The sequence below is a fragment of the Cardiocondyla obscurior genome, linkage group LG11 (genome assembly GCF_019399895.1).
Source record: "Cardiocondyla obscurior isolate alpha-2009 linkage group LG11, Cobs3.1, whole genome shotgun sequence".
NCBI classification, from domain to species: Eukaryota; Metazoa; Arthropoda; class Insecta; order Hymenoptera; family Formicidae; genus Cardiocondyla; species Cardiocondyla obscurior.
Genome location: NC_091874.1, coordinates 2,792,024 through 2,818,156, shown reverse-complemented (window position 1 = coordinate 2,818,156; position 26,133 = coordinate 2,792,024). Strand labels below are relative to the sequence as shown.

General features: G+C 35.8%; 1 protein-coding gene across 4 annotated transcripts in view; it reads left to right on the top strand.

The window, feature by feature from the left end:
• LOC139106499 (TWiK family of potassium channels protein 7) overlaps positions 1–26,133 on the top strand; it is a 226,966-nt gene that overhangs the window by 8,980 nt on the left and 191,853 nt on the right. The window contains exons 1-2 of one of the 4 annotated variants that reach the window (XM_070663330.1): positions 22,119–23,237; positions 25,310–25,680. The exons of 2 other annotated variants lie outside the window; for them this stretch is intronic. The gene's annotated coding sequence lies outside the window, so the exon portion shown is untranslated. Of the gene's footprint in view, positions 1–22,118; positions 25,681–26,133 lie in introns of those variants that run through there. One more of the 4 variants, XM_070663329.1, reaches the window with a different exon arrangement.

Sequence of the window (26,133 nt, the reverse complement as noted above, 5' to 3'; positions counted from 1 at the left end):
TTTGTCTTTCTTCGTACTTTGCTTATTTTATTTTTCTCTTCAACGTCAGTGCCTTCGTGCGTTTCCTGACGCGCTTTTACGTTCTCGTAGATGCTCGTAATTAAACTCTAATTGCCGGTATGCCGTTGCGTCGCGCTCGGCTGACGAGAGGTTCTGACGAAAAGTAAAGAGAGGTATCTCGCATTGCGCCATGATGCCTCACCGCATGTCCACGAATGAATACCCTCTAGTCGAGTGGTCGCAGCTGCGCTCCGCCCGAGATAGGATCCGGAAGGACTGTGTAAATGATGATAGTGGAAAGTCGGCGTGGCATTCGCGTTACTGCGGAAGGTTAATTGTCCTTGTCGCGTTCAGGCGATTATACGACATGTCTCGATACGACAGTTTAGTTTAAACGCGCGCGAATCAGAAATCAATTAGGTAACACAGCTGAGAACGAATTGTAAAAGATGTAGTGATGCGAATCGCACTGATAAGACTGCACTAAAACCAACAAATTTTCTATTACAGATAGCATTTAATACAATGTAAAAATATGTTATTGACGAAATTTATTTTTAAGAACGTAAACTTGCAAATTAATTTTGTCCATTTTTATCATCTGCCTTTATTTTTTAACTTAATTAGTTTCAATCGTAAAACAAGAAAACCTAATATATACTTTTTTTTTTAATTTTTACAATTTTTATTACTTTTCATATTTACTTATTATATTTTAATAAAATAATGTTATATCAGATATTTTTAGTAAAATAATCTAAACCGACGTATAATTTTATACTGCAAATGACACAATAAGGTATAGATGGTATTTATAATGTGACGTGGGTACTACGTCCCGGTATATCGAATAGGGTGGTAGATACGGCAGTAAACGCGACGGATTATCCAGGCCATTGCTTAGTAAATCTAGCAGATCCTGGCAAATCGCGCTCGTTTCCCGAATTCACTATGGCCGATATTTAAACGGTGCAACCGATTTAGTGCCGCGACAGTAGTATACAGTATAAACAGCGAGTCATTTAACGAGGTAGCTCGTTAATCACATACTTGTTAACCACATTGTGTTGGAGCGTCGTCGGCATCTACCTAGGAAATACCTGTAGTTCGTACGCGTCCGTCACAAAAATTTCGCTAATCTGTTACCTCGAAATTATTCTGTGGCCGAGCCATTAATTATCGTTACTTCCGAGGCTTGTACGTTTTCGATTAAATGGAGAACACATATGTGTTAGGAGTACTTTTTTTTTAGAGGAAAAGAGAGGAGTAACGGAGGGGACCTGTCTTTAAAATACAGCGATTAAACAGTCGAATAAAAATTTTATTAATTTTGAATCGCTGAAGAGTAGCTTCCTGCACATCTGTGCCACAAGAATGAACTATTAATAGTATCACGTTTTGCGAGGATTTAATGATAAATTAATCGTTATCGTTGTCGACATGCAATAACAGCTATCTATTAACGAGCAATTAATAAAGGGCAGCGAGATAGACAGTGATGAAACACAATCCAGATACGTGGAGATTATAGAATCTATATTATCAATATAATTATTACCGACTATATAGATATTGACTATAGATATTGACAGAAATGCATATTTCTATCCTCTTAATCCCTTCGTTCTCTTATCCTTGATGACCATTCCCCGATGTCGTCCTCGCTGGGGTGTTTGCATGCTGAAATCAATTGCATTAGAGATTACCGCGTTTGATTCAATTTCGAGTTCTGGCTGAGCTTAATTTATTGTCGTTTCGCCCAATGCTTGCACTATTTGGCTACGGACTTTGTCTCCCTCTCATCTAGTCACATGCACGTATCTGCGTCTACTATGCACGCGTCTACGAATGCACGTGAGAACATAGACGATTGTTTAATCACGGAATACTGCTAATCTCCAAACATTCAGATGATGACGGGGTATTCCGTGGAAGTGTTGATTTCATGTTACCGTCGATTAAAATCTTAAATAATCATAAGCGATACTAATAGAATTTTTTTTTTGCGCACTACACACTCGCGGGGGTTTTTATTATAAAGTTTGTCTCTATTTTTTATCGCATATTTTTGCAGTCGTATAAACTATACGAATATAAGCTCCAGACGTTTTATAAATCGTGCTTTATGTTTTAACTTAAAAAATTTCAATCTGAGCTTTAACGCAATTTATGGCAGATCGGATGAAACTGAATTACGCGATTATAGCCGGCGATCAAATATTTGAATATTACATTTACTACCCGTATTACACGATTCTACTAATCTCTTACTTTAACCATAACATTAATACTTTATTGTAAAAAGTAATATTACTATTTTTTTCGTTATATTTAAAATCATGAGGACAGTTAATTAAAATTGTTTAGTTCAGTACTTGATATTCAATATTGTAAAATTTTATTCTCTGCCTGAATTTATTACATTTTCCTGATTTAACAAACTCAGTTTTGTTTCTTTTTTTTTTTTTTTACTTGGGTTAGTTTTCCGCAAAAGACAATATAAATTGCGATATAAAAAGTACGATAAGTCATACTTTACTAGTGTACGACAATAAGGGATGCTTTAATTAAGCATTAAATCATGGTGCTTGCATTTTCTGAAAATAATGTAAGGTGCACCGTGATATACGCGACAAGGTGTGACTGTACGTGCGCCGCTCCATTTAGCACCGATGGAAACCGGAAGTTCTTCCTGCATAGCGCTGGAATTGCGCGGGTCGAGGGTTGACGCGCAGTCCCAGCAATTAACACGAACGTTTAATTAAGCGTCCCCCTGGCTAGATGCACGTAGACGCTGTTATTCTCACATACCTGAAGCTGAGATATATCGTTACTACTAACAATTACTCCAACGCGTTGCATGGATAGAAGATTGTCTTTCAGGCGTTCGAATTAATAGAGCAGCTCAACCTGTTATTTATCTTTTTGCTAATTACACGACTATAAATCAAACTTTTTACAACATTTTGAAATTGATAGTAGCAGAAAACTTTTTTGCATTTAGAATAAAGGGTTAACTAGTTAACAGAGATTGATAAAAAGTACGCAATCTACAAAAAAAAAAAAAAAATTATTAATAAATTTAATTTTTAACATTTTAGTACTTGTTAAAATATTGCTGAACGGAAAGAAATTGTTTTGAATATTAATTAATTTTAATGGTATTTTTTAATTTTTTATAATAAACAAGTAGAAATTTTTTAATGAAAAAAATGATCGAAGGAAAAGAAATAGATCCAATATTTTAGTTTTTTCTTTCGACTTTATTCTCCTTCGTGAATCAGGTTAAATCCGCGGATCATAAATATACTAGTGAGAGGTGGTGCATTGCACAAAGTTACATATTGTTTCATAAGAACGGGATGGGGTTGAGAAACCGGTGATAAAGGGGATAGTTGAAGCAGGAAGGTAACGTTCATGACGTGCCGTGACTACCGAGTATCGTTCTTCCAACCTAAACAGCAATGAGCGAGCAGTAAAGAGTATTTTATGACGACCATGGGAATGCCTCTGTCATAGATATTTGCAAAAGAGGAAAAAGGGTCGTTAAGGAATAAAATTCATAATCTTTTTTTTTAAACAGAATAATCTCTTACTCTTGTGCACCACGACGTAAACTTAAACGTAATCTTTTTATAAATATTTTGCAAACTCACAGACCGATTTTTATTAAACTTGTAGTAGAGTTCCGGCGTTCGATTTGAAATTGACTTCTTGAGACTGCTTATCGCGATTGCAATTTTACAATTGCATGCTTGCGTAGCCATGCAGCTTATATCGATCGTGAGTAAATCGTTAAGTTATTTACTGGGGATAAAATCAACTTTCAGTCTCTCTTGATAATCGTTAATCGCTATTCGAATAAAGATTCGAGTGCCGCGGTATTCCTATTCGTAGCTAGTTTGCTCTCGATCTGACTCCCTTTATCCTTAATTGCATATTGTTTTTCCATAAATAAAAGTAGTCGAAGCGGGCTTGCTATCGTGCTGTCCTATCAGCCGCGCAATTAAAGTTAAACAACTATAACGAGCTTGGTAGGCTGAGCGTTAGGTTCATTCGCGAGTCACGAGGACTATTTCGCTGAGCGGAAAAAGAGTAGGCGAATGCAGACTGGAAAAGAAAAAACAAAACGAGTATCGCCACCGAGAGACCGCGGGAGTTTATAAGTTTTAATTGGAGGAGAAACAGACAGCAATTGGAGATCTTGTCCTCTCTTTTCTACATTTACGGCCACCCTTCAAAGCTCTGTCACCTCTGAGGTTCTCGTTCCTGTTTACCCGCTGCTGCGATAATAATAATACTTGCTCATTGTTTTAGAAATTAACTCTAGCCTTCTTGTATCCGCCGCAAATGTAGTCGTAGAAGGAATGATGGGACGGGAATCCTCTGCATTCACTTCAATTAACCGGTAATGGATTAACGGCTTATCTTCTCCTTAGTTTACCTCGACATCACTATCGTTCTTAGAACTGCCGGTTCTGCGCCAATGCCGGCATTTAAAAAGGTGTATTCTAGAATTACGTCGGTATCTTCAAGTTGTACTTTTTACCGGGAATAATATTACGTTTTGACAAATAACTTGACGGTAAAATTTTTCTTATTGATATGGAACATATTTGAGGAAGGATTATTATAACGACAATAAAGTTTTGAACTTATTTTTTTTTTAATTAAAACGAAGAAAAATAATTATTGATATATTAAAAATAATATGAATTATTTGAAATTAATTGAATAACGGATCACCACTTTTGATTTAATAATTACAAAGTGCATTTGTACATTAATACAACAATCTTTTCGATTTATACATCTGCATAACGATTCGTTCCGTTCGGAGTCTGTCGTTTGTTTTACGTAGTTACATCGAAGTTCGCCAAAGATCTGATACTGATAGCAAGGAAATCGTGGCAGTACTTTGTTCGATTAAAGCGAGATACGCTTTGTCCTTGCAACGAACGATTGTTCACAGGATCGATACAAATGAGCACGATTTCATTCTATTGGTAGTGGAAGCGTTTAGTCCCGGCTATCTAGTGACAAGAAGCGAATCATGAGATTGAGATAAAATCGATACTTTGTAGAATTTCATTTTCTATTAGAGTTCAAGACTGCGATAATATTTTGAACTTTGCGGGTCCGAGATTGAGTTGAGAAATTTCAGCAGTACTTGAAAAATAATTATTTCGCAAGTTTATTATCACCACAAGACGACTTTTATTATTTTACCTTATTATACTCGGGATTTGCACATTCGCTAATTTGTCTTTATAAAAGTTCTTTAACGTCGTATAATTGTTAATAGTCACAATGCGTAGAAGAGACTTGGTCGGGTAATGAACGTGCGACAGATGCATAAGTATTATGGCGGAGCTTCGGGGTTATTCCGCTCAAGTATTCCAGAAGTGTTCCGCTCGTAAAAACCAATTCTTTCGCTTTTATATCCGCGAAACACAACCATGACTGTGTTTGTACGATGGCAAGAAACAAGCTCGTAGAATGAGTGGTTTCAGAAGCTAAAGCTTTTCATAGGCCGGAGGCTGCGGTTACGGTAGCAAAAACAGTAACCTCGAACTTCGAACGTGAAAGAGTTTCCTAAATTTGCGAAACGCGCGACGGCGTGTTACGCGTGGTAATACTCGTGACCCGGGTACTTCGTTTGGGCTAAATGTACAACAGCGATGAAACTCTCGTATCCATTTATTGATTTTCTACACGTGCTTCGCAATTTTCTTCTCGCCGTAATTTTGCCGCGAAGCAATTTTGTATTACTCGAAAATGACTTTTAATAACATACAAAATATTTCCTAATAGAAATTTCTTATTTATTTTTTTTTTTTAATTTTACGCGAATTAATTAAAACGTACGTAAGTATTTGAATTTTGTTGGTAAAAAGCTGGCGCATTTGTTCGGCAATGTTATAACGACTTTACCGAGATTGAACGTTCTTTAGACGACTTTTAAAGTGACATTTCGCGTTGAAAGAGCGCGATGTCGATGAAGACCATATAGAGGGTGCAGATCAACTCGTGCGATTCTCTTGTGTAATGTGCATCGTGTGTCAGGATCAGTCTGTCCATAAGGCATCCTAGATATCTCAGCGTATCGGGATTGCGTATCTGAATGAAGGATTGACCAGGATCAATGAGGATACCGAATGTCGAATCAGGAATAGGAGTCTTACCCTTCGTGAAATGAGACTATATCCGTAGAGATTCGGGTGCGTGCGTGGTAAAAATTATTCTCGGGATTAAAAATTATCCAATGACTTCAGTTGATTATTAAAATATTAAATTTAGAGATAAATTAATTTTTCTTTACACAAATCGTGGAGTTAGTAATGAAATGTCAATAGATAATTTTTTTTATTTTACGATACATTTAGGATATATATAATTAATAATATTAAAATATTATCGTTTTCTTTTTTTGTCGTAAAAATTCACTTTTTCAACATTGAAATAAAATGCCTATTATTTATCTTACCCCCAAAAGGAGAGAGGAGAAAACAGCATTGAATGTGACGCGATCGAAGTAAAGAATAATGTAATTATTTGACTACTGACAACCGTGTCACTCCACATTTCGCGCTTCGCCTGAAGTGGAGAGTTGTCTGAAGTCCTGTCGCGGTAATCTTATTTGCCTACGGAATCTCCGCTCAAAAAGAGACCCGCGTCGACTCCGCCGTGATCGTGATTTCATCGCGAAAGTCGATTTCATCAACCGTGGAACAAGGGTATGCTTTCATTTTGTTAGGTGAGTGAGAGGTATCAAAGAACCTTCGAGGTAAGGTGCGCTAGGTATTACGAGAGGCGAGTATGAAGGGAAGTGGCGATACAAAGGGGAAGGGAGAAAGTTAAAAAGGTCTTCGATAGATTGTAAAGAGTACTCGATATAAAAGACGAAGGTAGATAAGGCAGGTAAGGAGAAAACGAATTTTGTACGAGAAAGAGTCGGGCATTACTTCCACGACATTGCGCTAAAGATCTCTTTTTCTGCGGCATGTACTCAAAGGAGTACGTACGACATTAGAGTTACGTATCTACTTTTCATTGTAGATCTCGAATCACTCTTCCGCGTTTCTTGTTGGCGCGTTTGAATAATTGTCGATAAAGTTCGAGTAGTAAAAACAAAGCAGCATTTACGTGTGTATTACGCTTAGACGTGTGTATTAGCAACGAGAGGCAGGTAGCTACGTGTAACTTCGTAACAAAGTTCGGTGTTGATGCATACCTAATCAATGCAAGAAAATCATGTATATATATTGTGCTGTAATTTAATGATCTCGCGTGTCATCATTAGAACCTATTCTTCTGGTTCCATAAGCCGTTTTTTCAACCACTTTTTATTTCCGGGGCTGGCGATAAGGTCAAGTATAAAAGTTCTCGCCAATGAAAAGAAAAAAAAAAGAAACTCGCGGAAAAGTAGCCTTACGCCGAGGCAGGTCATAACTCGGATCGTTCGATACTTCGTACTCGATACGGCTAAGGAAACTCCTAAAGGGTTCGATACGGACGAGCGGTCTTGTGATTTAAGGCGGACGGTATCGTTAGCCCGTGATTCTCGATCCAAACGTTCTGAGCATATCGGCGTAATGTTCGGATTCGATGCGGTTCGATGTTCTTAGGATTATACGACTGTATCAAAACGAGTACTGTAAATATATGAATCTCAAAAATTCTTACGAACGCGTTTTTAAACCTTGATAAATAAATGTATTACGAATTATACTTGCTTAATATCTAATGGGATTTATTTTAATTATTTGATTTGGCAAACGTACGTTGAAGATAGTTTTTTTATTTGAAGCATGTGACACGTCTTTCTCAATTTTTTCACGGACGTATTTTCGTCTCTGCCTTAGTTTTGTCGCGGGCATTCATTGTCCGCAGGAAGCAATTCGTAGTTTTCCAATCAGAGGAAGGCGGGCTCATTTTCCGGACGGTACGCGACTTGCATTATATTCCGAAACCGGAAACGGTCGATCAGAAAGGACGAAGGAGGATAGAAGAACCTGCACGTTTTCTCCCCTTCGCTGCCCACGGGAGCGCTACTCAAGATATTGTCTCTATTGTCCTTTTAATCGGAAAAATCAAAGTTTTCCGAACCACTACGAGTTGTACGTGATCTCACAAAATGTTTTAAAATTGATCGCAATAAATAGACAATCATATTTTCATATTTTACGTTTCGAATATTTGAGTAGATACAATATCGTTGTTTTTCAAATTATGAATTATTTTGTAACTTTCACAATTTCTTTACGCGCAGCTTCTAAGGGAACATTATTTCTCTTTTTTATTTTATATTTGGACATCGTTCGTAGGTTCGATCTTAGGTAATAGAGATGAAGGTCCTTGACCTGAAAGCATGACGAGATGTTTGCACTGACGGAAGGTGTCCTTTTAGGATCGACATTGACCAGTATTTGAAGTCTTAGGACTTGCGGTATGCATCTTGGTGTGTGTACTAACGAAAGAGAAATTATCAACATATTATCTTTCTATATCACTTTTCAGTTTTTTTATTTTTTTTTTTCGAGAAACAAAAAATCTCAGAAGTAACATATGCTCTCTGTAATTTTAATATTTAATGATATTAATTATAAATTTATACATATAAATATAATTTAGATTTTTTTGTACTTTTATTTTTAATAAAAAAAGAAGACATTGATGGAATTTTCTTAGAAAATATTGCTAATTAAATCGTATAAAATACTAACAAAAAATTTTAATTTTAACAAAATTACTTTTTGTATATCAGTAAAAATATTAATAAAAGTAGAGAGCGTGGAAAAATATGAGAAAATTTTCGCACGTATATTCCGGGTCGGGTAGTCTATCGTAGCGAGGCAGACAGCTTGCATTTTTTATTGGCTAGGCAGCAATTAAGCCGCTTAAATCGCCGTGTCGGCGCTAATTTATGTCCTCGCTAGAAAGATCAGCGCGTAACTCGTGATTAATTGCAACTTTTACCAGAGCATCCCTTTCGTCGGAGTGCGGGGTCAAATTGAAGTAGGATTTTCTTGTCGATTAACGTGACGTGCATGTCCGGATTTCGTGAACATAATCACCAACGTTACCAGTGTAACCTGATTAGTTAGCAGATTTTTTGCATAAATTTCCATTTATTAGAAGGCGTATTTTACAAAAAAAATAAGCGTCTTGTTTTTAGTATTAGATGTTTATTATTGATATTTATTTTATTTAATATTCATTTTCGTAGCGTTAATACAACAGCAAGTTACAATTCTAGCAGTTGTGATTTTTTTTTCCGACCGCATTGTGTTGTAATTTTTTAAAGACATTAAAGAATTAATGTATTTCATGCAAGATGAATGTGAAATAAAAGCACAAATCATTAATGTAATTTATCGGCTAATTTAAAAGTAGCTAAATGGCCAATTTGCTAAGTTAAGTGATCTATTTTTTGCTTGCTCGTGGATAGTACAGCGCGATGGTTTGATCGCTGGAATTAATTTGCATGATAACGACCGGGATGGCTAAGAAACTCGTGCACAGACCGAAAATGCTGAAACCTATCGCAGTGCTATTAACTATTTGAGTAATTTAAACCTTTTAGAAAATCACGCCATATTACATTAGAACTCAATTTTAATAACATTAAATCAATCTATTGAAATTTGATATTTTTTATAGATGCAAAATATTTATTTATTGACGCTTTATGGCGTGTACCGTGTGTGTAAGATTGATTGTTTGTATCTATTTAATCCGCGGAAAATTAAATCATATATATTACGCAAATATTGAAAAGTAAATGTTACTTTAAAAGGGTGTAAAATTTAAATCAGTATTTACGAGAGCTACACAATACTATTATCGTCGATAGCCGAAACAGACGTTTTATCATCTTTTTTTGAAAGATTGCGCTTCGATTTCCTGTTTGCACTCTTGCAAAAACATTCATTAAAAATCGTCCGGATCTATCTAGAACCATCAGTAAAATTATTAAAAGCGAGCTTAAAATGCCCGCAGAGAATAAAGAAAATGCAAATAAAAAGCATAATAACTTGCTTCAAACGACTGCATTGTGCAAAACCTCGATGTATAGTACATTCTTCGTTCCGCATATGTTGCTGGGGGTGGAAAAAGTTTTAAAAATAAAAAAAAAAAAGCATTCATGTTACGCGTGCTCGTTATCGTCCAACCCTTTCTCGCTGTCTGCATGCATGCACGATGGTCAGTAAAAAAGCTACGCGAAGTCGATATTTTGTAGAATATGCAAGCGCTATAGTTTGCTTGATAATAGTAAATGTTTCCTAGCACATTCAGAAATGAGATTTGGAAATTAGTTATTTATCTGAAAAATTGTATTCTAACTTTATATGTAATATGAGCAACGCGCGTACGGACAATAACGCAAGAACAATTTTATTTTACGAATTCTTCATTCGAAGTGGTTGCCACTTTAAATTGTTGTCGCTTTCTCGTTTTTGATATAAATAAATCTTTTAATTATTTAAATATAACGTGAAACATGGAAACGTTAATGTAATGAAAAAGATCTGCTTTTAAGCGTTATTACGATCTTCACACATCTTGTATACGTTGCTAAGAATACAAAGAAGAAAGCAAATAGAAAGAATAGAAAGAAAAGTCGAAGCCCAACTTTTTTCCTTAATCAAGTTTTGTTATCTGTATATTTTTATCTAGACAAACGAGGTGGAAGTCGATTTCGCTGACTGAATCGTGTCGATCGATAGGTGACAAAGAAAGATAATAATGGCTTGTCTTTATCATCATCGAACAATAGAGGGGAAGCGCTAATGCTTGAGTTAAGGTGACGGTATAGAAAAATGATTGGAAGTATAATCATTTCCTCAAATATAAAACAAAGTGTCACGTCTCGCGCACACTTTTTATTAATACTTAACAATTATAACGTATTAATTATCGCATAGAACGGTCTTTTTAAGGCAATTGTTTAAGAATCGTGTAATATCTATTTTCGTTTATCCGGTGGACAACGAGCTCGAAATTGTAGAAATTGGTTCGTCAATATCTGAGACGCGTCGGTTCGAACCGAGGATGGTACTTAGCTCCAGCAATGGCGTCAAAGTGGATTTCATGGTGAGGTCGACGGAGGATGGACTGCGCTCTAAACAGAAGAGGATAGGTGCTGCTAGCAATGAAGAGCCGAACTCCGTCGAGCGTCATTACCTGCCATCACTTCATTGATTTAAGATGAAGTTTTAGCATAGTTGTTGAGCTCAAGTAGCTTGACCTACGTTACCGTCTTCCTGTCAGAATTCGTAACGAAAATAAGCTTTATCATATACATACGTTGTTGCATCCATTAACGCAAGTATACCGAGAACGATAGAATGAGAAAATTTGTGATTTTAATAGAATAGAAAGATATTACTGCAACATTTAATAAATCAGTTAATGTTACATTTTTTTTTTGCGAGAACGAGACGTATACGTATAATTTTCTTTAGCTTTAATTGATAAGTAAGTTTAAGTTCGCGCAAGGTTTCTTTTTAATTTAACAATATAATTAAATTCTCACGCAAAAACAAGTACATTTTAAGACAAGGATTTTTATCACTAATCTGGATTTTAATAACGCGTATAATTTCGGGTAATGCAAATATTTAAATTTGAATTAAACTTAAAATGGGCGGTTACCATATTACGTTTTTTAAATTGCATTCGTTATTTGCCATTAGTTTTGCACGTATCTTTGAGCTCTACGTTATTCAAGCAAAGTATTAAGTTTTTATGGCGTAATAAGGGCCGCTGTTACATCTGGCGAAGAAATTAGAAGTGAAGCATGGCTTTAGCTGGAGTAGCAGTATTAATTAAGTGCCGGGATTGTTTTAAGTTACTGATCCATGAACCTATTGTTCGCCTTTCTTTTACATTTCATAATATAATACGTAATTGTTCACTTAAAATTATATTGAATAATCGATTATTATTAACGAATTAAAGATTATATTAATACGGACATTTTATCAGGACTCTCAAAGAGATGTTAATTCCAAAGACGCTTGAGTAACTCGCGCTATCGTCTTTTTGCAGATAGTGAGCCATATCGTATTTAAATTATAGTTTTATTATTAGATATGTTAATAACTAGCAATTGACGGTATACGCTTTGTATAAATGGATCATTATTACGTGAGAAAGGATAATAGAATTTCCTAACGGTGCGCATTCATGCGGTTACATCAAAATTCGAAATGATTGCTCGGCCAATAGAAACATTCTGATATTATATTCATAGAGCTATATAGAGCACAATAGAATGAGCAGCGTCATTGGCGAACGCATAGCCCTCCACTGGTATTATTTCTAACCGCGTAAATAACATTTATGCTTTCGGAATCGAAATAGAATTATATATTCGACATAATCGCCAAGTTATAATCTAGTTCGCATTTAAACACGCCGTTCACGCTGCGCGAACGTTTATTTAATTCTCGTTTACGAACGTATACCTTTTTCGCGTTTTGCATTACCATGACTTCAATAAGTGGCGTTGCGGCCACGTCAGTGAAAAACAAGAAAGCAACAACAATTTAAACCATTACGAGACGATGCTATAAATAAAGAGTTAGCAAACAAACCACTCAAAATCGTTCGTGTGCCACATATACATACGTATACATGATCGTTCGCTGACCACTTAATCGAACCGACGCATATACATATAGATATATAACACATATATGTATACGGAGGTAGGGAAGGGGTGGATTTTCACATGTTCCGCTGCTGCGGCGGCGGAAGTTTCCCCCGAAGAAACTTGTCCAATAAATAATTCCTTGTTAAGCCGTCCCCGACTTGCCGCGCAATGGCGAGCAAAAGACACGAGGAAAAAGAACGACCGTCTCGATATGTGCAAGTAAAGAGACCCGTAGACGCGGCCGAACGGCCGCGCGGAAGGAGCGAGCGAGCCAAAGGTACGGGCAACAACGAGGTAGACGATAATAAATAGAACGATGGATTCAGCTCGCGATTCGGCGAGTTTCCGCGGCACTTTTATATAAATAACACAGACGAAGAGGCGGTAGCAGCGGCTCGTAAAACTGAATTATGTCCCACCTACTCCGGCGGTACTCCTGTCACGGCGGTCTCGCCATCCACCGCGCGGTTTTCCAGAGCGATTCACCGTCGGTCGTTCGCCACGTGTGCCGTACACGCCATCGTACGTGGTTCGTATACCGGTGCATTCGTGTGACCGAGATGAACGGACGGAGCTATATTCCAAGTACGAGCGTGATTGACCGGCCGGGAACAACTTTATCCATGCGGCGAATTTTCTCCGGGGTGATTTTTAAATCCCTTTCGACGCAGGCGCGTGCCAACTCGGCTATACAGTGCCAATTGGAATTTATCGATTTCACCTTTGCCAGCTAAGCTTTGTTAGCGAACGATCATGTTTCACACGAAGCGGTATCGCCGGGCAGATACGAATTGGAGAGATATTTCGGATAAAAGGCTTCGATATCACATTTATTCCCATCGTTATGTTATGTTTTCCGTAAAATGTAGATAAACTAAGTAAATTAGGGATAATTAAAAGTTTTATAATTAAACGTGTAAGACTTGTATGTCTCGGCGAACATAATTATTACATTGTTTCCATGAAATCGGTACTTCGTTTATTCAAGTCAGGTGCAATGTAAACGTAATATTCATTCGCAGTAAAAGAGATAAATTTTACGAGCTATTTAGATCGAATCGTAAGTTTTCATTGAATTAACTTATTTCGCAGCGGATATTAATATTTATCGATTCCGTAACCGTCGCTCTAATTAAATCAGTTTTTTTTTATCAACGCAAGATAGTGCGTATCTTCAGATAATTAACAAAGGCCTACGTGGAATAGAGAGAATGCGAAAGAAAAGCAATTACTAGTGTCCGTGTGCCGGATAAGAAAGGAATACTTCGTAGACGTTGCTAGCTGTCGTAAAAGTGCAGTGCATTGTAGGTGAATATTCCGTATGCTATTTCCCTCCTTGGTGCAGTTTCGTCTGCATAGTAAAATTCACTTACCAAAATGTCCGAAGGCTTGCACGAGAAAAATTTTACGAAGTTTCCGATGAATAATGGATCTTCTATTTTGACGATAAGGTCTAACGTCTGACGAATCTTTTAAAAATAGTATGCATCACTGATTTCTCTTTGTCTATTCTTTATACCGATGTTCTGAGTCACGAAAGAATGTTATAGCAACCTATAAAAATATCTTCGTTTATATATATACATATATATTTATGTGTGTGTATATATATATATAGATATATGTATATGTATATTACAAGTTTATTACGACATTTTCTGTCCTTGCTGACATGCAAATCTTTTCATTTGAAGCGCGTCTCAAAGTTTTGTCATTCGCCAGCATAATAAAAACTTTGGTTTTATTACGTCAATATTATTACAAGTATAATATTATGAATATGAAAAATATTATCACAATTAAATAACGTATTCAGCAAGTAAAAAAAAAATTTACATTTAAATTGTTTTTTTAATTGTTACAAGGCAATTTTTACAAGTCTTATTTTTATTGATATGTAAATAAAAAAAAGCAATGAAATTAAATAATTAATATTTTAATTGTAAAAATTTTTAACGTAACATTCAATTGCCATTAAATTTCAATTTGCTGTACATTTAAACTGCACAATATGCTTTAGCTTTGCATTTTGATACAAGTATATCCTTAAAACGTATTGTTTAATATGAGCGTAATTTAGCAAGCCTTTTCGCAAAGCTCACAAAGGGTCGTGTCATTTATTTACAGCCTTGTGTAATACCGGGTGACGCACAGTATGTTTCGGTATTATCTTAACAAACGACCGTTTTAATTCGACATAGCAATGTGTGAAATTCTCAGGAATTATCTCGATCCCTCGCTACGCAGCGACAAGCAGCAAGCGGAATCGTTTCCATGTGCATGCTCATCAGTCTACCGAGGACAACGTGTTGAGGCATATAGGAAAGCGAGGAAACTTCGCTACAGCGAATTTCCATTTAGAGAGATTTTGCGATACCCACAGAGCCGGTGTAAGTCTTCGCGGATTGGCGCGGGATAAGGACAACTCCTAGCACTTTCTTCTGTAGTAAATTGGAAATAAGTAACTACAGATTGTGTGATAATCTGACTTTCTCTAGCCGATTCGCGAAGTATTCCTTGCCTTTTGTGTACCAGGCGGTGCTTTACAGGGACAAAATAACCGCTAGTTACTGCCTATTAATTCGAAATAATAGAACGCTACTGCTATTGTTTTATTGTAAGATCCTAATGTAAGAATACGGATTTAAACCAAAGGACTTTGCAAATTAATTGTAACTTGAGATTAAAAAAAAAAAGAGTTATTTAGATTTATGTGCATTTCGGAAAAGGAATAGGAAATCGTGGAGATGCAATACAATGCATATATCGCCAGATTTCTAAAAGCTCGTGCTGTACACGCTAAGATTAATTAAGTATCAGAGATATGCATATATAAAATATGCATATGTAATTGGATTACGATAATACTTTATGAATCAATTTTACTTCTGAATCGCTTAGCATAAATGTGTTTTAATCATCTGTCAGATAACTACACTTCATGTAAATGTATTGCATTATACAAATCTGCGGATAATTTATTTATGTATAAAATTATGCTTTCTTATAATGACGAATCTAAATGCAAAATTTTATGTTAATATGCAATCCTATTCCTATATAAAAAAATTAGAGTTACGCATGAATTCGCATGAAGTCGCATAATTTTTTTTTCGTAGTTAGCAATTGGGGTCTCCTAAAAAATAACGCGCGCGTGGCTCGTCCATCGTTTCTTCTAGTATGATAAAAGATACAGACAATCATAAAGATATAAATAATCTGTACATTCAACTAGATATTTCTCACTTCAGCGTGTTATTATACTCGGTTAGGTTAAATCGTGCAATTACATTATGCTCCCTTCTTATTTCAACGTTTAAAAATAATATTGTCGTATGCTAATAAAATTCGATACACGGAAATTGCGGTTTCACTACGGTGCGTGTCTTTCGTCGAAGGGTTTCACGCGGGCCAAGGGTGAATTGCAAAGGGCGGGCTAAGGCCATTTATTATCCCCATTATCGTGCTTCTGACCTCACTGTCTGCTCCCTCAGGACTTGAACACACCTATAACACACAATCCCCTTTCACTCTCGACAATGCTGCTCTTGTCTCGGTGTCGAAATATCGTCGAAGGCATCGATAGTCCTGTTTGATCGTCTTTTGTCGAACATTTGTCTAGCATTCATGACAATTTGTTGACGAGATAATATATAAAATATTTTTATAAATAAATTCTTGAGTTCCAACTCCGTTTTATTTAAGATGTACGTAGGTACCTAAATTCTTGATTCGGTTGTATTAAGAATTCGTGGAAAAACAAACCCCGATAATTTCATACAGTTTTCTTTTCTATCCTGTTTTACGAAAATCTTTGACTTCAGCTTTTTCTCGAGATACGTGTTGCTGGGGGAAAAGTGGAGTCGCAATAAAGGGAAACGATAGGTGGTATCTCGTTTCTATCTCATTATCGATAATAGCATACAGGAGAGAAAGAGTTGCATTTTTAGACTTATGCGAAGAAAGAAAGGAAATGAGAGAGATAGGCAAACCGAAAATTTCGATTCGCTGCTGTTGGATCGGCTGAATGGTGTCTCACGTTCAAACCAAAATTATTCTTGGCATTATGAAGTCGACATTATACATAATAATTTCGTCGGTATAATGAACATCGCGTGAAACTTGATAGTACGGTCAGCTTATGGGGATGTATAAAGTTTTAATTCGTTCTCTTTAATTTTTGTTTCGTCGTCGTGATTAGATATCGTCGTTTTCAACTTCGTAACACTACTGTGTTCTTTGCTAATAAATTAAGTGTCATCAATCCTTGTATTCTCTTTAGTTACAGTTCAGCTGCGAACTTTAATTTCCTTAGACTAGAGCACTCGCTATAACATTAATATGTATGTTTGCATATAATTTAAATTTAATTCAAACTTTTTACAATTTATTTGCTTTTTTTTAAATTTTATTGAAATTATGCGAGTAATGCAGGACAAGTTATATTAACTTGAGCTAATAAACATCTATGAAAAACCACGTAGAAAAGGAATAAGAGTACCTTACTTTACTGATGTCCGGCGGGTTGTTTCATAGTTGCTCGTTATTATTTTTACGCTTCTTATTTCTTCCTCTTATTTTCTCGCTTCCTCGTGCTGCCTCGCTTAGTTTTCACCTGCAACCCTGTCATGTATGTGCTAGAGCAATTTATTTCCTTGTAAAATAACTATGCACGGGCATCGGGCCTGGTTGCAGTACCGCGTGCAATTATGTAAAAACTATGCTAATAGAAATTGCATGGAAAAATCCATTTATAATGTTGGTAAGAAGAAAACGGGAAATAGGATGGATAGGTAGTGCGCGGTCACGGTTTCAATGAGAATGGAAGGGATTGGATTGGCAGAAGGAATTTTATTAGCAAAAATAGGATATGGTCATAATGAAAAACTGTATAAATTATGCAGATATAAAAATGTATGCTAAACGAGCTGCATGCTGACTATACCGAAATGAAATCGATATACTTTACTCAGTCTGATTCTCTCTTTTTTTTTTTTTTATTTCTTTTTTTGCTATTGCTACTTATTTGTAAAATCCGCGTCTTCTTTACACGACGATTATCACGAAACTATATATAATCTCACAAGATTTATTTATATTTAGAATACCTAGTGATTTCTCGGTACTTTTCATTTAATGTTTTAATACTTACAATGTATATACCGAATCGTTGACGTCTTAAATTCTATCTACATATTCATGTTTCTAGTCATCTATTACGCATTTGAGCGTAAATGTCGCTGCGTGCGAATCTTCGCCTTGCAGCGCATATTTCCTTGCATCATTTTCTATTCCAGAGGCTTCGTGAAATTTTGCTCGGTTTAGATAGATTTGAATCGAAAAACTGAATGTGTAGGGATCGTCTTTAGATCGTCATGAATACACATCGCCGATATATCATTTTATCTAAAGATGCATCGTGAAATATTCGGAATGTAATGATAAAACGAATAAAAAAATTGCGATATATGTTTTATTTATTAAGGGCGTTTTGCGAACAAGTATTTTCAGAAACATCAAAGTACGTGTATACAATAAATATATAGATAAGCCTTCCACTTGTAACGGCTATCGCTAATTACTCGGAATATCAAGCGTATCGAGAGCTCGATTGAGTAGCTCGTCAACCATTGAGTATTCGAGTCTTGTCGATACGATGCATCTGTCACGTTCATTGGTTGGTACATGTATTGTATAACAACCTACGTACACGCCTCCGCACCCGTGCTCGCTCATTGTTGCTAGTGATTATTTTTTACATTCACTCGGCCGAAAAATTGCTGCTTTTCACAGCTTTCGCGTTACACTTTTTTGTCACGAAATGCAAATATAATTAACAATTTTACGCTCATCTTTGTTACAAATTAAAAGGTCAATTACATACAATACAATGCGGTTATTAGAAAAAGTTTAGGAATTATTTTTCCCAGTTATACGTACTGATACAGGTGCAATAATACAATCAAATTATTATCATACATGAGATATCCATAAATATTTTTACTTATTCTCAATTACTTAATAACTTAATAAATTGTTTTTTTTTAAAGAATAATTTAATCACCGATTAAAACAGCTGGTTGAATTTTTGCTCAATTTCCCTTTATTGTTGTGTCAAAAAAAAAAAAAAAAAAAAAAAAAGAAGGAAATAAAGAGAGAAAAAGTAGAGAGTAGGACAGAGACCAATTTGAAATTGTCACTCTATCCAATTTTAAAAACGCATCATCTAGCAGCTTCCTCGTCAGTCATCCTTCTATCGTTTCTCATTCCGCGGGATCACGGGATTCAGGAGAACGAGCTTTTAACGCGCGTCGTCAATCTATGAGGCGCGACAAATTCGGCTTTCCATGGTAGCGTTAGTCGATGTATTGGGTCAAATGGAGACAGAAAGCCGGCTGGTAGACTAAATTTTTTTTCTTTTTTTTTTTTTTTACACGCGTGAGAAGTTTCGTAGACATTTGCGACGACGATTAGATAGGGAACAAGATAATGACGGGAGGTCCAATCTGCATTCGTAATGACGAGGGAGAGGGTGACATAGTGTCTGACCTCAGTTTGCAAGGACATTGGCCATCTATTAACCCTCGAGGCCATACGTCCCTTCTCAGTCACGGAAACTATCCTCTACTACCATCCCTTAAACGGTCGTTAACTAAAGCCATTCTCTATTACCATTCCATTCGATACTAAATACGAATATCAAGCTACACGAATGCAAATTAACTAAAAACAGACAATTATTCTCGAAACCGCGTATTACTCGTCATATGCCTATCATAACCTTTCATTAACGAAATATTTGATTTGCTATATTTTACATTTGCACGCAAGTATGTGTGATAAAACCGATCGTTTTTAGAAAAAAATTTAATGCCGAGAGACGTTTAATGTTTGCGGGCCATTTTTAATGATTCACATTTCGCAGAGCAAAGGTGAAATTTATATCGTTTACCAGAAGTGCTGTAGATTGCCATCGTGAGATTCGACCGTTAATCTTAGGCATTAATTTAGTGTCCAATTGGAAACCGCTATAATCCAGCCTGCATCACCAAATTTAATTCCCTTAACGAGGTCTTGCCAGTTGAGCGTCCCAATGCTTTGGCTAGAAAGTCATATCTATTAATTATTATTCTTGCGGTTAAACTGAGTTTCTATGGGTTGGTCGCTTATCGCAAGCTCTTCTCTATTCCCTTTATCGTTTTTGTTACATTACATTTCTAAAAGACAAGTTGACTGGTAATATGTGAATTGTGTTAACGCTGTGTTTTTAATAGACAAAGTCAATAATATTAATATTTTTTACTGCATATATCTTAACAAATATTGCTTTAAACATTTATGCGTACCTCAGTTAAATTTATATATATATTATATTGTATACATATATATATATATATTTTTGTTTTTTTTGCTAAACGTATCTGCAGCGTTAATACTCATTTCACTAATTACAAGGTATAACAAGCGAAAATGGGGTATACATGTACTAGCAAAGATACAGCAAAACCAATCAATAGGGAAACAATTAATTAGAGACTGCTGATTACTTGCTTGTAATTTTACTGACTATTAGCTTATTTATAATTAATGCTAATTGGAAAGCTCGTCGCGTGTTTTTCCGCACGTTACAATAACTGAACGGTATCGCGAATTAATAATAAAAATATATTATACAACTTTTAATTTGTCGGATACTAACAAGATACATATTAAATACGCCTTATTGATACATTCTTATATTTCTCTTCTTTAAATATTTTACACAAAATTTACTTTGTTAACCGACAGAAATATGTATTACGCCAAGTCAACGGAATTTCCACTCAGAAATACATATCTTTTTATGAACGCTCTTCCGTCGTTTTCTGTAATAAGTTTTGACTTTTTATCTCGGCTGCCATAGCGTCAGATTTCTTCGGCGAGTGCTTTCACGGTAAACGATGTTAAAGCTGAAACGATAATAATCGAACGTTTCGCGGAACGGCTATTGCGTTTGAACGTAAAGACATTATTCAATTACGGAAAAAGATCCGCGGCACCTATCTACCAGCAATTAAATAGAACATTTTTCACGCGGACATATTCTCGCTTTGCCGAAGGTGGATCAGCTGGGATACCACTTGCCTGGCGCCAGCATCACTCGGGGTAAATATTTGACGAGTAACTCTAGTATCACGGTTATACCGGTCTTGATGAGCGAAGCGCATCGCCGCCGGCCTCGGCCTCGTTCCGCCTCAAACGCACGTTCATGTGTTACTTCGTAAAATTAAAAGGCATTAGATGACCGGCGTAAGAAAAGGAAAAAAAAAGGAAAAAAAACCAAACAAATAATAAAGACAAGAAATCCGTATTGCACGCGCTACAAATTAATCCGACACGTTTCGTCGATTTGATCAAACCTCACTCTTTCGTATAAGGAAATAAAAGTAATTTAATTTCGTCATATTTTAAGCCTGCGATGAAATTATTTATTCAATTTTTCTTTTATGCCATTTTTAATATGAGATATTGAAATCTACGAGAAATGTAATCTATTATATTAAGAAATTGCTTTAGTGATATAATTAAAAAGTAGTTGAACGTCGCGCTGTCGTGAAACTTTTTATGGAAAACTGTAGATAGTACCTATCCTTTTCTCTTTTTTTACGACAAGATATTACTTGATTTAATTACAGTGGCGCTTTGCACTGTCACGATTGTCTGTTGTAGCAAAATTCTAGCGAACTTTAAAATGCGCTTGCATGCTGAGGAAAATTCTTGCAGGCTGAACGCGATAAAAAAAAAAAAAAGCGGTATGCTCTCGTGGGCGAGGATAGGTGTCTGAGCATTAAACATTCAAAGTGTGTTTCAATTTGTTCCGTGAAAGCGCGGGGGACTTTGAAGCGCACAGGGGCCGCGTACTTTAGCGGAATATGTTGCAACGTACTGATTGGAAGGATCAAAGCCTGTACAAACGTTCGGTATTTAATCATCCGACCGCGGAAGAACGTATTCATCAACGGTGAAGCTCCCGCCGAAGCTTATTTGCCCCATTTTCCCCCGCGCGTCTTTCGCAATTTCTAAACTCTTTCCAATATGGATGGTGCCTCTAAATAAACTTAAATATCTATTTCAATCCCTTTTTCTGCAGTTTGCTTTCTGTCAATTGCATCCGGCGCATCACCCTGCGGGAGATTAACTAAAAAATTCACAGTGAAGGGTTGGATGATACCGCTCCGTTCGCTTTCGACGTAAGCTTCTTTGTTCTCGCTTTTGGTTGTTCGTGCTTCGCTATCACGATCAACTGGAAGGGTATCGACAATGAATTTTACGCACGAGGAAATCGCTCGTCCAAGCCGGCAGATTCGGTACTTGTGCACGGATGGAAATGAATTCGATTGGAGCGGGCCATCTTTTTTTTTGCTCTCACCTTTCGTCTGTCTACTCGCGGCTTCCTTTTTCTTTTTTTTTTTTTTCTTTCTTTCTTTTTTTTTTACGAGGCGTAAAATACCGTCCACCGATCGCTGGTTGGCGCTAGTCGTAAATTGGTTACCGACCAATTGCCTGCTTGGTAGTATGCTTGGGGAATCGAAGCTTTTGGATGCTGCCTGTAGATTCCAGCGGACACGTAAACGTTATCTCATTGTCGCTCCGCTTTATCGATCCAACGGTAGTCTCCTTTTATTGCTGCGCGAAAAGTAAAAGCCCGTATCTTAAACGGATCGCGCGATATTGTAACAGAATGGCGACGAAGTGGATTTAAATAGAATTCAAAGAGATTTGAAGAGTTTAGCATATTGTATAAATATTCTAAATATGAATTATTTGTAGAGCACAGTTTGAAATATTTTTAAGAGTACGAGGGAATATAATATTTCTTGCTTATAACTTTTAAATAATTTAAAAAGAAAATAACGTTTTAATAAAGCGAATATATACATATAAAAGAAAAAAAACACGAACGAAAATTAAGTAAATTCATATGGAATTTAATAATTTTTTTTAATGACTTAATGTCGCCATCATACATCATCGTGAGTTATGTTTTGTTACAAAAAAATGTTTTTTTTCAAATTTGCCAATGTAACAGACTCGCACGCTATGCGAAGGAAAAAAAAAGATAGACAAGAACTTTGCATTCTTGATCAAGCATTATATTTCCACCGATTAATTATCTTGCAGCGATATGTCAAACCCTCCCCCCTGCACCCACTGGTCTTCGTGCACCTCCGGTGTTAGTCGTTTGCGATCGGTCAAATTTGCTCCAGTCCGCAAGCGCTGAAAGGGCGGTGGGGCTTGCGAGCTTTCGAGTGCGGAGCTTCTGCTCATTCGTCCTTTTGCGTTGCTCGCGAGCACTTTGCGAGTTCGCGGTAGTGCGTGTATTTCTAACGGACGCATGTGGTATATTGTCGCGTGATCGTGCAGCAATCGACTCATGTAGCAACCTTTTCCGCGAGATTGACGAGTGAACGGTTGCGATCGACCGAGATATCGCATATTTATATACGAAATTTTCGAAGCCTGTTGATCATCGTCGCTTTCTCCCGTAGCTTTTTCGTGACGATTAGACAGTGTTGAAGCGTTTCTTGGGATTCGGGTTTGTCAATTATTTTTACTGCCGTATTTCATACGCTATAAAACGAGAAATGAGATAATAAAGAACTGAAAAGTGCTTTTATTAATTCGTGCGAACGTAGCAGAAAATGCTCGGATTTAATCTATTTTAATTGTTTATACGTTTAGTTGTTGAAATTTAGCAAGATCGAAGTTATTTGATCCTATGAGGTTAATGCCTTGTTGTTAATTAATCATCCGAGATTAGAGGTCGTTGCTTCTAGGGCAATGCACGGCATATATATACCTATATTGTATATATATGTGTGCAGTGTACGTGAAATTAATAAGGGCTTGATCTTTTATAAGAACTTTCGTCGCATTTGACATTGATTTACAGTTTTGAAATATATATCCCTTTTTTTTTTTTAGATAAAAGGTTAGATATAATTGGATAATGATAATAATTTATTTAGTGTGTTAATTTTTCACTTTAATCAGTCGTACTAAACCGTATTTTAAAATCGTCTACATTTTTTTTTAATTATTTGAATATTGAGTTTTCATATTTGAATTTTAACAGTTTAATATTTTAATTTATTATGACTGTAAATTATTGTAAAATTTATTTTAATTAATATTGAATGGGAAAAATTATATTATTTAAAACCGTTACTGTAATCATAATCGAAGTAAAATGATAGTCTTTGTAGTGGCCAACATAGTGGCCAAACTATTATAAATACAAAGCGCGTATTAAGTATTTATTTTTGCGTTATTTTTTAAATGACGAATTATAAAATATTTCAAAAGCTTTGCGGTAAAGGAAAAGAAAATTGATTTATTGAAACAATTTATTGAAAATGTCTTTCTGTCATTTAATTTAATATTCTTTTAAATATATAATTTAAAAGAAAATGCTTTTACTTGGCATGTTTCGTACGGCTTTTTATTTTCTACTTACAAAAATCAGAAACTCATTCTAAATAATTTCATAATAATTTGAAAATTTTATTTTTTACAAAACCAAGTATTATTAAGTTAAAATTAAAATATAATTCACAAATTGGTAAATTAACGAGATATTGTTTTAAAAAGTTGGCATTATTAGTATAATATTATAAATATCGTTATTACCGTATTATTAGTAAGATGAGATAATCGACAGTTTATAAATTAATACGAACAAATTAATATTTATTACTACAAATCGTCACTTGTTAATTAAATACTTTCCTGAGCCAAATATCTTGATTACTTTAGCGTTTGTGAGACTTTAAACGTGTAACATGAAAGCTTTATTGCAGCGCGAAATAACAATGTTCATACACATCTCCAGTGTTTTATGTCGTGTAAACTGAACGTAATGTGTATCCGTGAGTAATGATAAAATGTATGTTTATTAAGCGAAATTCCATCATGAAAATGCAAAAGATCATATGAACACGCGTTGGGCATCGGCGAGGCGTTTTGCACGCACGATTTCACTTGTGTGCGACGCGTGCGGGCGAGACTCGTGAGCAGAGCCTACACGGCAATTGAATTTCGCAATGGCTCGATAATTCGCAATTAAACCGTCTACCCGACATTGTTACACAGTGAATGGGTTCGCGCGTAAGCGCGAAAGAGACCGCGGCCGATAACCAATAAAAAGAGCTTACGTACGTTTATAGGTAGCTGGAAGCTTAACGATTGTAACGGTTCATTATATTGGACGGTAATATTACAGAGGTAATCTGGATCTCTCAATGCGAACGTTACAACATAAACACTGTCTTTGCGTGAATGGCACTAAAGCGTCGCGTTTTATAATTTAACAAATTTTATTTCAGTGAGATATATTCAGTCTCTCGGTGACATTAATTAAATTTGTTAAAAAAAATTAACCCGGCAAAGTAAGAGATATATTTACAGCTAAATTGTTGCTAAACGTTGCTAAGCGGTGCGTTAGTCGATGTCGATCAATATTAGGTACATAGAATTTGGGTTATATTCAAGAAAATTAATTGTGGGCAGTAAGGAAATAATATCAGTAATGTAATATTAATTTTTAACGGAAGTTTTACGTTATTAAAATTTACGGGTATATCAATTTTTTTATATTCACCATTTTAGGAATACTTTTCATCCAAATTCAATTGAAGTTATATACACATGAACGCTTGAGGCTCATTCGAGAAAATCTTACGTGCTATTAATAATCGATACGAGAATGAACGCTATACGATATAAAATGTTATAACGAAATTGTGATGGAAATGTGAAAATGAACGTGCTAAGTTTCGCCAGCAAGACAGTGTGCTAGTGACATCGTGTCAGTGTAAAGTGCGTGGAGCAGCTTATTTGCATACCGTTACGTTCCCAGGATTGTTAATTGACGAAAACACGTCACCTTTTCAAACCTCAAGATAGTTTCGAAGCGGTGCCGCTAATAAAACTGCCAGATGCATTCGTAATTCCGGCAACTCGATTTGCAGACTTCGACGGTTAGTAAGTTTATTCACATTCAACGTGAAAATTGATTTTGCGCTCTTATGTATTATTTGTTTTTTACAATTACGCGTGCATACATTTACGATGAATATATTACGAAATATGACGTTGATAATATAATATAATAAAATTTTTAGACTTTTATACATTATTTTGTGAAATATCAAGTATCTCGTTGTACGAAAAAAATAAAGAAAAAGCATATTTCTGAACTAGAGAAATCATCTTCTGAACAAAAAATAAAGTAAATAAAAAAAACACACAAAAAAAAACGTAGAAGCGCAGAATCAAACTCAATGGTATTCATCTCCAATTTCTCTTCTGTTGGTGTGCGATGTGGCAAAACGGAAAAAAGATCGACGGCATGTACGTCGACGTCAATTTTTTTTTTTAATTTGTCTATTCGGTGAGATACAGAAAAACTTTATTTTCGATGTTTTCCGAAG